Source organism: Marmota flaviventris, chromosome 10 (genome assembly GCF_047511675.1).
Source record: "Marmota flaviventris isolate mMarFla1 chromosome 10, mMarFla1.hap1, whole genome shotgun sequence".
Lineage (NCBI taxonomy): Eukaryota > Metazoa > Chordata > Mammalia > Rodentia > Sciuridae > Marmota > Marmota flaviventris.
In genome coordinates this window covers 10,162,984-10,176,649 of record NC_092507.1, presented here as the reverse complement: position 1 = coordinate 10,176,649, position 13,666 = coordinate 10,162,984, and positions in this window count along the sequence as shown.

The following is a 13,666-nucleotide window of genomic DNA, read 5'->3' as shown; positions in this document are numbered from 1 at the left end:
AATGAAGGTTAAGGGGGGCAGCATCCCAAGGTCAGGGGCAACGACTGGGTCTTCGGGGCAGTGGCCAGACACGCCTCTGCACAGACAAGCCCTCGGACCTGAGAAAGGTCGGGAAAGCTCTGACACAGCTGTGCCTAAGCGCCTCTCACCCAGCCAGGGAGGTGACTCAAATCACGTGAGAGAATGGCCTCCTACATCCAGGTTCCAAGCTGCAGGCACAGCTCAGTAGCAGAGCACTTGCCTACCACACAGGAGACCCTGGGTTCCATCCCCTGCACCGCAAAACAAAACAGAATACAAGCAAGAAAACACCAAGTCCTCTGAGCCCCATGATCCCTCCACTGCATGCCCGGGACACAGAGGCACCAGGACCAAAACCCTCCAGGCCAGAAGCAATGGGGAAGAGCTTCCTGGTCTTGGCCAGACTATGAACATGCCCCCAGATGTGATCTGTGCAGGGCTTTTAGCGTGGCTCTCCTCAGCCTGGACAACCTCATGAGCGAGGAGGGTGAATGGGGACCTTTGTGTGCTCGCCTGACTGTTTGGGACTGAGAGGGCTCTGTGGGTTTGGTCTGATGCCTAAATCCACAGATGCAGACAAGAGACCCCAGCGAGGGTGACGCAGGTTTATTGACGCAAAGGGGGGGGCTCGGGCTGTGGCTAGAGGGCGGCACAGGCAGTGATTTAGAGCCTTGTCACTGTGCCATCTCCTCCTGGGTCCCCCAGGCTGCATGCTTCCTCCTAATTTGTTGCTCACCAAGGTTGTCCTTCCTAAGCCACAGATTGAGTCCTCTTGGTGGGCTGCGATTGACAGGAGCTGATTTCACGGAGGCGGGTCTAACCCCACGAGGTGAGCAGATTTCCCCCATAACTGGTTATACCCTGCCTGTGGAGAGGGACTGCAGGCTACAATCTGATGCTTGGGTATCATGCTAAGATGGTTGCATTTGGTGGGTCCTCTCCAGGAAGGCTGGATGGCTCTTTGCCCCACCAGGTCTAGGTTAATTCCACAAAGGCAGATGATCCTGGCCCAGGAGCTGATATGCATTTACCTGGAGAACTGTTTTCGGCAGCTGCTGTAACATGGTACTACAAACTGGGTGGACCCAAGTGACAGAAATCTATTCTCTCACAGATCTGAGACCAGAAGTCTGGACTCTAGTTGTTCCAGGGCTGTGCCGCCTCCCACAGCTCTCAGGGAGAATCTGCCCCTGTCTCTCTGAGCTCTGGTGACTGCCTGTCAGTGTTCCTTGGCTTGTGGCTGCATCTTTCCATCTCTGCCTGCCTGGGCTCTGTCACCTCCTCCTCTGTCTGTGACTCCTTGTCTTCTCTCTCTTCTAAGGACACATTTAGATTTACAGTAGAGGGGGGCAATCCAGGACCATCATCTCATCTCAAGATCCTTAATTTTGGGGCTGGGGATGTGGCTCAAGTGGTAGCGCGCTCGCCTGGCATGCGTGCGGCCCGGGTTCGATCCTCAGCACCACATACAAATAAAGATGTTGTGTCCACCGATAACTTAAAAATAAATATTAAAATTCTCTCTCTCTCTCTTTTTTTTTTTTTTAAAAAAAAGATCCTTAATTTAATGACACCTACAAAGACCCTTTTTCCAAATAGGTCACATATGTAGTTCTGGGGACTTGGATGTGCACCCAGCACACCTAGATGCAGATTCTTTCCCCAATGTCTGTGTTCTCAGCCCAAGAACATGAGAGGCCATGCTGTGGGGAGAATAAATGTAGTGGCCGTCTATCCCACCCGAAAAGAGTTTCCAGAAGAGGGTTAAAGGAGAAGCCTGGGTCCTCACTGTGTTCATGTTGATGGGTGGGTGGCCTGGGGTGCGTTGACAGGCAGCTGCCATCACCCCTCAACCCACGGCCTTCTTGCCCCTCTGGGATTTGCTCCTGCTGTCCTCCTCAGGAAGCCCCTCATGGGACCTCTGCCATCCCAACCATTCTGCAGGCGCAGAGCAAATATCCGTCTTTACGTCAGAGTACACACGACACTTCACCTAGAGCAATGGCCTCAGTGGAGGGCACAGACAATGATCCTTTGGGATAAAGAAGATTTTGAGACTTCTTAGTTTGTATCTTCAAGAAAGAAAGAAAGGAAAGAAGCCTTTCCAATATTCAATATGCAAATATTCAGAGGTCCGTGTATTTACAATGTGGAAACATGTATTAGATTGCACAGCGTGAAATTGTGATTCATTTTTTTTTGAGAGAGAGAGAGAGAGAGAGAGAGAGAGAGAGAGAATTTTTTAATATTTATTTTTTAGTTTTCAGTGGACACAACATCTTTATTTTATTTTTATGTGGTGCTGAGGATCGAACCCAGCGCCCCGCGCATGCCAGGTGAGCATGCTACCGCTTGAGCCACATCCCCAGCCCCGAGATTCATTTTTGACTAAGTTTCCTACAAAAGTGGCAATTTCACATGGTTCCCTCTAATAGTCCACGGGGAGTGAGTGTTCCTCGAGATCATACTGCCAGGAGTATGCCTTGATCAGTAGAATCAGCTCTCACACTCCTGCCTGGGACAGCCCAGGGCTCCTGTGGCAGAGGTGTGTGTGGCTCCCTGCTGTCCTTGGCATCTCAGGACTGTGCTTTGTTGGGATGTGGGGCACTGGGCTAGTGAAATGCAAAATGCACTCCCTCCCCAGAACTTCCCTCCTCCCCCTCCTTTCCCTTTGCCAGGCTTTTGCCTGAGGGATCCCAGCCACACCCCCCAAGTAAGGAAAGTGGTAAGATCTCAGAGGTATCCCAGACTCTGCCTGACCTTAAACCACAAGGTATGTGTGGAGTCCTTACACACGAGCTCTGGGTGTGATGCACAGAGATGGTGGCCTGGGTGCTCCTGCCATGGTCCCCAGAATATACATTCCCAATAGCAATGACATAACATGACTTTGAGAGGTGGCAGCAATGGATTGGAGTGCCAGAGACTGTCACAGGTGTGTGACACGGTCATCAAAATATATGCAAGGAGCAGTTCCCTGCCGAAATCTCAGAGACTGGCAGAGCCTCTGTTCAGAAGACCTTTTACTACCTGTCCCCGGACCCTGAAATTCCTCCATTGGTGATATTCCTTTGGTTCTTGGATTTTAAAAGAGAATACATTTCTCTAGACTAGACACCGTGATTCATGCAGGGAGCCTGTGCAGTTGCAATGCCTTGGATTCAAGGCATAGAAAATAGTGAAAGAGCCACGGAGAGCTGAGCTCCTCTCCACCCCTGGGCGCCCATCACTAACACAGCTGCTCCCACACTCGGCTCCCTCACCTGAAGAAGGACGGGGATCCACATCTCAGGCTTGCAGTAGGGATTAGCAGCTCCGTGCACAGGGAACAGAGCGAGCACAGCACCTGGACATGATGGCTCCCAAATGGGCCCAAACCCCTGTTGCTACTGGGCCCTGCTTTTCGTCTCTAAAACACTTCCACAGGCACCATCTACTAGCTCCAGGAGCAGTCTTCTGAGCCAGGCTGGACTGGGATATTATGGGTACATGAGCTGCAAGCCAGGTCTGCCCACCCTTGACCCCGAGCTCCTTCTACTCCGTGTTTTCACCCGCTTAGGGGGACCCACTGGCAAGCTAAGGGCAAGCTCTTGGCAATGGGCAGAGCCTAGGAACTGGAGGACAAGAGTGAACAAAGGGGAGGTAAGAAGACGGCAAAGAGGTCCTTATTTTGCCAGCGCCTTCCCTGAAGTTATGTCCCTTATATGCTCCCTGAGCGATGGATGCTCCCAGACCCCAGAGGGCCTCCCCTTTAGCCACACACCTCAGTGACCACTCTTCCTGCTGTGCTGTATGAATTACTGGAATAATCTCACCTCGCAGCTCCCATCTGGGACAGTGCCTGGCTGACAGGAGGACTCCAGGGGTGCTCGCTGAGTAGACACTGGGATTTTCCCCTCTTCAAAGCGCTTCTGACCACACAGAGGGCACCACACAGAAGGAAGGTGTTTCAGTGTGAGTCACGGCGGAGGCAGAGGATTGACAGCGTTTGCCCGTCTTTGTGTTCCACTTGTCACGCCAGGGTTGGCTCTGCCTGTTGTTCTAGGCCGTATTTCTTTCACCGTGGATTCCTCCAACATGAACGACAACCTGGGATGACAGCACGGGAAGGTCTGGTGACATCTGTGTGTCACAGAGGAAGCACGGTGGCTGCCAAGCCATTGTTTGGGAGGATCGAGGGAATGAATGGCTGAAGGTCAGAGTTGTAGAGGTCAGTGCTGCTGTCCATCTGGGCTGGGCTGGGTGGGCAGATGGGTTGCTCAAAAGGCACATTAACTTCCTCGGGAAGCTCTAACGCACCACCCCACGTTGGATGGCTTAAAACAACACGCATCTGTTCTCTCCCAGTCCGGGAAGTCTAAATCAAGGTGTGGGCAGGACCACCTCCCTCTGAAGGTGCTAAGGGAGGCTTTCAGCATCTTCCAACTTCGGGTGTCTCCGGGCGCTCCTTGGCTTGTGGCGGTATCACTGTCACATCCACTCTGTCTTGGTCTGCGTGTGACCCTCTCCTCTGTGTTTCTTCTCTTCTGTCTTCTCCTCTTCTTACACGAACACTTGCGTTTGGACTTAGGGTCCACCCAGTTAATCCAGGATGATCTCGTCTTGAGATTCTTAATTCAATTACATCTGCAAAGACTGTTATTCCAAACAAGATCCCTGTCACAGGGAGCAGGGGCGAGAACTGGGACATGTCTTTTGGGGGCCACCATTCAATGTGGAGCTGACTCAAGTTGCTTTCTGAAAGTGGCTTATAAAATAATATATGGAGAAACCCTGATCCACACCAAGCCTGCTCCTTCTTGCTTCAAAGAGGAAACAATATTGATTTTAATTTTGCGTGTCTGGCTGTTCTTTGTCATTTTGGAGGTGACAACTATGTAATCTTTCCAGTCTTGACATCTTCCCCATGAGTATCATGGACTCTGGTCACCAAGAAGCATTTCTCTTAGAAATAATTTCCACACCTTTAAATTCTTTTTTCTTTGATACATTATAAAATCTCTCTCATCTTCTGATAAATCATCTCATACTTTTAAAAACAAATGCTGATATTAAAGTTCACTAGATTATATCTTTAACAGAAATAATTAACTATATCCAGATATATTTTTGTGGAAGTAGATGAGGCATTTCTATCCTTTGGAAAATAAGTAAATAAATATATTTTATTCAAATATTTTCATATAGAAAAGAGGTCAGGTTAGGTAGTCATCTGAAAGAAAATAAATGGGTAGGGTGGAGGATCATTATAAATCCAATTAATTTAGACTTTCTTTCTATAAGCATCAAGCTTATAAAAAAAATGCTAGTTCCTGGTCAAGTCCAGATATTTAAATATGCAGAAAAAGAAGCTCATTTGATTTTTCCTATGGGACAAAATCCTGCTCTCTAGAAACAAGGAAATTTTTTTAATATGACCCCATGTGCCATGAGCCTGGAATCAACATCCTATAATTCCAATTTACAGGAAAAAGCATAAATACACAGTGGTGTCCCTATGACCCATACTGTACCCAGCTACCTGGTAATGTCAGTGCAGAAAGGCTCAGAAACAGAATGTAGGTGGAGAAAGGAAGCTGCAGAGATTGACTCCACATATACAAAAGTTGAAAATACAATACAATGATGCTCTACCTTGGTTATGGATATGTGCCTGTGAATTAGAACAGCAAGAAATGTGTCTATTTCAAGATGAAATGCATTCAGTTCAGGAGAGTGGTCCCTCTGGGAAGGAGAGAGGGAAGAAATTGATGTGATAAGGGTGCCCAAGGGAAAATATGTTCAAGTTTTTATTTTTCGAAAAAAAAAGTGATATTGAAAATGTGATGAAATGTTGGTATTTGCTAGAGCTAGATGGTGGGTATCTGGGGGCTTTGCTATTACTCTGGATTTTGCTGTTTATAATATTTCATAATTTAAAAATAGGTTCTTTATTTTCCATTGGCCAAAGAAAGTATACCTTCAAAAGACCCTGCCATTGAGCTGATGGGGAGACCATCAATTTTAAAGATGACATGTGCACTAAATGAAAGAGGACCCAGAATAAATCAAGACACCACATTCTGGCTGTGCTTTGAGCATTGCCTAACTCTGTAGCTTCAGGCAGATGATGAACCTCGATTTCTTCATCTGTAAAATGGGGATAATTTCTGCCCTGCCTACTTACTTCACAGGGATGTAAATGAGAGTAAATGAGATTGTACTAAGAAGTGAAAAATGACCGTTGGCATAATTGCTGCTAATTACTGAGCAGTTGCTGTGATTGCGGATAAACACTGAACACCCACTATTTACTTCTGAGCTGATAACAACTGTGATGTAGGTATTGGTCTCCACAGTGCTCCTCCTGCTACAGCCACCTCCCTGCAACAAGGAATGGGTAAGGGCTTGAGGGGCAGGCAGGTACCTGTTAGCGCCGAGGACCCGTGGCCTGGCGCATGAAACTCTGGTGGACAACGACCGGGGGAATCACCAGGTGGGATAATACACAGAGAGGCCACCGAGACAGGCAGGGCTTGCAGGTTTATGTGCCAGGTAAGTCATGAGTTATAAATTAGCAGAGTGGATGTGATAAATAAGCAGAAGTCAGGAAGTAGAGAATAAGTCTGTTGTTTGGTGGAGACATGAACCAAGGGAGGAAAAGTGAGAAGCACGTCACTCTGGTATCGAACATCGATGAACACCCCTGTGGGTGTCTCAGTCAGGTGTCAGCTAGACGCACATGGCACCCTCAAAAGAGCATTGATGGAGAGCTGTTGAATGAAGGGACTAGTCACCAGAAGCAACACAGGGTTAAAGAAACTGCAAAGGGACAGTGAGGCACCCGAGGGTGAGCAACCATGGGAAGCCCGTGACACCAACAGACCAAAGAAGCAAGAGGAGGGATTGGATCTTGAAACCCCGTGAGACCTCTGGCTGTGGAGGAGGCCCATCCGGTGGGAGCCGGGGCTGTTGATAGAGAGACACAGCCACAGGCAGCACGCAGCCTTGCAGGACGGGAGCTAGAGGAATAGGCACCCCGGCCAGCTCTCCTTCGCCTCAGCTTCCTGCTCGGTGCCTCCGTCAGCCAAACCCAACCTGAAAGAGCAAACTCTACCTGAGCAAGGGAGCCCGGATGATTTGATCTACTCAGCTCAGTTTCGCGGATCAGAGAGGTGAGGAAGGGTAGAGAGTGGACGCAGAGGGACAGATGAAAACCATCCAGAATAGCCATCCGGGCGTCCAGAGAATCCAGAATCCAGCATTGTTTAGAAAACTCAGTTCCTTGCGGCTGAGCTCACAGCTGCTTGGGAGCTCCCACAGGATTTATGCACCTTCTTTTTGCACGGGTCCATATGTCTTAGTCAGTGCTTTTTTTTTTTTTTTTTGCTGTGACCAAAAGAACAACATCGAGGAAGAAAAGTTTATTTAGGGCTCACAGTTTCAGAGGTCTCAGTCCACAGATGGCCAGCTCTGTTGCCCTGGGCTCAAGGTGAGGCAGAGCATCATGGCGAAGGGCGTGGAGGAGGAGAGCAGCTCAGAACATGACCACAAGGAAACGCGCACACACACACAGACGAGGGGCTCCTCTCACCAGGGACAAACTATAAACCCCAAAGGGAGCCTCCAGTGACCCACTCCTCCAGTCACAATCCATCACCTGCCTACAGTTGCTGCCCACTTGATTCAGGGGATTAACCCACTGATTAGGTGAAGGCTCTCCCAAGTCAATCATCTCGCTGTGGAACACACGAGGGTTGGGGAGACACCGCGTATCTAAACCTCAACACCACCCAATACAAGGCATGAAATCAGCGTGCTTTCCTGCCGAGTCCCTATTCTTTTCAATCAAAAGAACCTAATGACACAGAAACATGAAGTGGTTCCTCCACGCAGGGGCTGGGAGTGGAACCGAGGCAGAGGGTCTGGTCTGGAGTCATGCCCTTTTCACTCCAACACACTAGATGTACAGATGGGATGTAGGTCCCGTGATCATGTGCAGAAGCCCTTCCCCATCAAGGTGTTTTGTGCAAAAACACTGGGACATTTTTTAGAACGTGGTGGTGACGTGTGCAAAAGGTCTTATTGGTAGGCTGCAGATCAGATTGGAGGTGGGACTTTGCCATAATGAGGAGATCTTGCTTGCTGGAGGGTCTGGACTAGAAAGGTGGTGGTATATATATGTAAAAGGGGAGAGAACTGTGCACTAGCTACGTGTCAGGCACTGCTTCAGGGGCTGCGGTGTAGCAAGGAACCAGACCGACTCCTGCTCATCTGGAGCGTATGCTTCTTGAAGCTGTGAAAGCACATGGATCCCGTGGAGAGACTACAGGGAGGTGAAAAGCGAGCCTTTAGCATGCAGGCAAGAAAGAGGGAGGACTGAAGGCAAGAGCTAGCAGAAGAGCAAGCAGAGCTGGAAAGGCATCCAATTCAGTAGCTTGTTGTGCAAACCAGTTGAGGGAAGATGAGTTCAAAAAAGGAGTCAAATTATTGGTGGGATTGCCCATTAGTGCAACTGCTCTGGAAAGCAGGATGGAGATGCCTCAAAAAACTAGGGATGGAACCGCTGTATGACTCAGCTGTTCCACTCCTCAGTCTATGTCAAAGGATTTAAAATCAGCACATGGCATTGATGTAGCTGTGTCAATGTGTATAGCAGCCCAATTCACAATAGCTAAGCCATGGAGCCAACCTAGGGGCCTTGGACAGAAGAATGGACAAAGAGATTATGGTATACAAACACAATGGAATATTAGTCAGCCGTTAAGAAGAATGACTTTATGACATCTGCCAGTAAACGGATGAATTTGGAGACTATAATGCTAAGTGGAATAAGCCAAATTCCAAAACTCAAAGGTACAGTGTTTTCTCTCATATGTGGAAGCTGGAGTAAAATAAAGGAAGGGGAGGGAAGGATAGGATAATGTAAAGAACCAATCAAACATCAATTAACAGACGAGCAAAAGGAAATATGGTGGAGTAAAGGAAGGAGAATAGAAAGGGGAGGAGAGGATGGGAGGGAAGTGGAGAGGGCAAAGGGGGGATCATGAACTGAAATGGATTCCCATGCATGTATGAGCTTGTCGGGATGAACCCAACTACTATGTAAAACTATAAAGATCTAGTAAAAAGGTGGCAGGGTATCAAGAACAGGGCTGATTGCTGTGGACAATGAATGTGGACCAGACCAAGAAGGGGCCACTACACCGCAGCCCCTGAATTGGAAAATAGGAGAGCATTTGGAAGCTTGGTCAGAGCAATTCAATGCAGTAGGTGGCAGCTAAAACCAGAGGCCCTGAAGGCACCTTTGTGATTTGAGGTTTACAGTGTGGTGCCATTAGTGGAGAGAGCTGGGCCCCCATCATAGCAAGGGTGACGATGTGCTCATCGCTCTCCAACCTGGCCTGACACATAGTTCTACCCCAAATGCCGGACTAGGAATTTCCAACCAACGACACTCCTTCCCAGCGTTGGGGATGTTTGTGTCCACCCATCCCAGTCCTAAGCAACGTGGGGGCTGGACTATTGGTCTGAAGGCTGTCAGAGGGTTCAGAAGACAAGAACAGGAAACGCGAAGCCAGGCAGTGGTTGAGGACCCCCTTGGTGATCCCTCTGTCAATCTCTGACCACTCAACTTTGAGGGACCCCCGAGCTCAGGCCTTGGACTTGCTATTTAGGATCACACCACCCTGGTGAGGCACTGACAGCCCCTGAAGTGTGACTCGGGCCAGCCAGCTCTGAAACCGAAGCTCCCGACTCACAAGCCCAGCTGCCTGCCAGCCACCCCGCCCTGCAAGTCCTCAGACATCTCAAACCCGCAGCAGCCTCAGCCTCCCAGGCACTCAGGTTAAAGTCCTCGGCATTTTCTTGACTTCTGTTTATCTTGTATCCCACAACGGATCCACAGGGTAGTTCTGACTTCATTGGAAATATCACCAGAACTGGACTACCTCAGGCCTCGCCTGCTGCTGTCATCCTGATCCACGGATCCATCATCTCATGTGGATGATCAGGGTGGCCTTTTAATGATCAGTTGCTAACCTGAAGATAGATTGCCTTTTCTTTTTGTTAGTTTGTTGAAATTTTTATTATTATTTTTATTTGTTCTCCTTGGTTGTACAAGACAGCAAAATGCATCTCAATTCATCGTACACAATCGGAGCACAGCATTTCAATTCTCTGGTTGTACACGGTGGAGAGAATCACCATGTGTGCAGTCATACATGTACCTGGGATAATGATGTCCATCTCATTCCACCGTCTTTCCCGCCCCCATAACCCGTCCCCACCCTCCCCTTTGCCCAATTCAAAGTTCCTCCATTCTCCCCATTCTCTCTCTCTCTTTTTTTTTTTTGAGATGGAGTCTCGCCATGTTGCTCCTGCTGGCCTCAAACTCCTGAGCTCCTCCTGCTTCAGCCTCCTGAGCTGGTATATAATGGATGATCTTGTTGGAATGCGAAGTCAGATCATGTCACTCCTCTGCTCAGTACCTTCCATGGCCCCCAGCCTCCTCAGCCTCCCCGCCTCCTCAGCCTCCCCAGCCTCCCTAATGCTCACTTTGCTCTGGTCATCTGAGCCTCAGGCCTTTGAGGTCACCTTTGCCAGGAATGCTTTCTCCCATGTATCCATTTGGCTCCCTCCCTGCCCCCATCAAGGTTGTTGCTCCAATCCCAGTGCGGCCCTCTCCCACGCCAGCCTCAAAGCTTCGGGCCTCCAACCCTGCACTTTCTTCCCTTCGCTGCTGCCTGCCTCTACCCTCCACACACTCTGGCATTCAATCTCTCTCCCACACTAGAGGGTGGGTCTCAATTGGAGGATTGATTGGTGTCATTCCCCACGTATCCTCAGCACCCAGCATGAGCTCGACTGCACAAGTCTATTGAATGAACAGAGCGTTCCTGCTCCAGGGGAGCTCTTCAGCCACCCAAAGTACCTTGTCCACTCGAGTGAGTGTTTTGTTTCTGGATCTTTCTGGACAGACATCCGCCCCACATGCTCCCTTTCCAGCTCAGCCCCAAGCCATCCACAGCTCCAGCCTTCCCTGCAGGTGCTCCATGGGAGGGTGTGGGCGGCGAGCAAAAGGTGAGCCAGGAGCAAGCTTTCCCTCCAGCCAGGACATTGTCACCCCTCCTGAGGTGACACACGACACTACATGTGGTTTTGGTTATTTAAGCGCGTATTTTAAATTTTTAAAGTCATTTCTGGAGCATATCAGAAACACTGGCCATCTTTTCCCCAGTGCATGAGATCCTCTTCCCAAAGACTGACCCCGGTGGGAAGTTACACGCAGTAGTAGACAGAGAAGAAGAAAGGAAGGTGGAACAAGTTCTCCCGGCCACGTGAAGGAGCAGGCCTGGAGCCCTGGGATGCAGGAACAGGACACGCAGGCTGAGAACCGGTGTCTGCGAAAACGATCCCAGAGGCACGAAAGGCAGAGGGATAGTCCAGGCACTTCACCTGACCCGTGGGCAAAGCTCACCTCCTTCACACCAGGGGGACAGTCTTCATCCTTCCACTCCAAGATTTCAAGTTTATTCTTCGCTGTTGACCAGTAACCACAGTCACGCCATTTGCATTTGTTGAATTTAGAAACTGAGGCTCCACCAAACATTCAAACCCAATTTTAAGCTTTGGGAAGGACAAAGAGAAATGCAATGTGCCAGGAGACCAATGTCGGCCCCCCCACCCCCAGAAGCCCCATGTACGCAACTGTTTCCAGCAACATCCCAGTTACATTTCAGGCAAGTCCTTCCCCCACGTTCACCAGAACTTTAATTAGCAAAGAAGCTTTAACATCAAGGTAGGCCTCATTCCCATGGGTCCCCGCTGCCCTGTGCCCTGCCTACCAGATAAATATGAATTAAAATAAAGACGAGTCAGCAAGGGATTGGGTTACTCGTTCCTTCCCTGCCATTAAAGCCAATCCTCGGAGGTGGGACATGAAGCAGAACCAACCCCTGATTTTCAATTAGTTCTTTAGATTAAAAGGGGGGCGGGAAATTGGGGTTAAAAACAAGGTTTTCAAGGGGTGCAAACAGCTAACTTCAGCATGGCCTGCTCCCCAGATGCCCTGATGGAGTCGTGCAGACTTGTTCCTTCGATTTCCAGGACCCCTGGCAGCTCTGCCAGTTTCCCGTCATCTCCTGGACGTAGCATGTGATGATATAAATATGCTCTTGGCGTATAAGGTCCTGTTCTCTTTCAGTCGGTGGGACGAGGCCAGCACGCTTGGCTCTCTGCTAGAAAAGGGAGACCCTCTGAATAATTGCAAGGACGTTCTTATGAAGAAGCCCAAAGAAGTTGGTGACTTCCTGACATCTCAACTTCACAGCTGTGAGGGAGCAATGAAAGTTCTAGAATCACTGTCTTTTCCAGTGGAATAGGCACCCAGGACTCGGGGGGTGACTGGCAAATTCAATCATCTCTATTAAACAAAAGCTGGATGTAGGTTGAACACCTCTAGTCCAAACTTCTGAGATGCTCCAATAATCAAACCTTTTTGAGAGGCAACCTGATGCTCCACCTTGGATGTGGAGCATTTCGGATTTCAGAGTTTTAGATTAGGGATGTTCACTGGTAAATGCTGCACGGTTATTCCCAAATCGGAACAATATGCAATCTGAACACTTCTGGCAGCAGGTATTTGGTTGGGGTAAGGGTTCCCCAACCTGTATTTATTTTGAGGGAGACTCCCTGCTGAGTACACTTAGCACTCAGGTGTGACAATGGAATCCCCAGGGGGGCAGTGGGTTGGAGGGGGCCCAGCCCTCTGGTCAGGGCAGTGTCCAGGCATGATTAGGACAAGCAAGAAGTGGTGGGACACCCCAGCCGTGGGGTTCTGGGGCAGGATGCTGCTGCCCAGGCCTGTGGGCAGCTGGAGATCCTCTCAGGGGGTCTTACCCCCTGTTCTTGGGTAGCCAAGCCCCACACAGCTGAGGTCAGCTTCCTAGGGTGAACCCGACTGGCAGAAGTAAGATGAAAATTCACCCCCACTGGGCTTCTCCTTACCATGCAGAGAAACAAGGGTCCAGGGAAAATCCTCCCTGACCCTTTGGAACCAGAGAGGGAAAAAGGAACCCCTAGGTGCCACTTATCTTCCACCTTTTCTCTCCTGGAGCCTTACCCCTCTACTTTGGCAGGACCAAGTTCATCTATTTCCCATGGATGAACTTCCTTGACCATTGACAACTGTCAAGTCAACGGGCAGACGGATATTCACATATGTTATGATCTTACCTGGAGATGTTCCCAAGGGTGACCCTGAGATTTCCAATCACAGGTCTGACTCATGTGGATGTCCACAATCATCCATTTTATTTGAAGATGTGTCTACACTGCATTGAACACCAACACAGGTGTGACCAAGAAACCCACAGCCCTGTCCCAGCAGGCATGGGGTCCAGTGTGTGACTGGGAAGGACTGTTATTTTTCACAGTGAGGGAGGCACGGGGAGAAAGAAAGAATAGGAGAGAAGAAATGGGCATTATTCCTAACCCCTGTTCAGGAATCTGAATGCTGAAACCGAAAGCCATGTAGACTCTGAAGGCTCCTCTCAACTCCCCCTCTCAGTCAGCTGATGTTCAAGTGCAGAACCCGGTGGGCCAGCTGGCTTGGGGAGCACACGGACGCACTGTTTAAAATAACATCCACACAGGACTGCGAAAA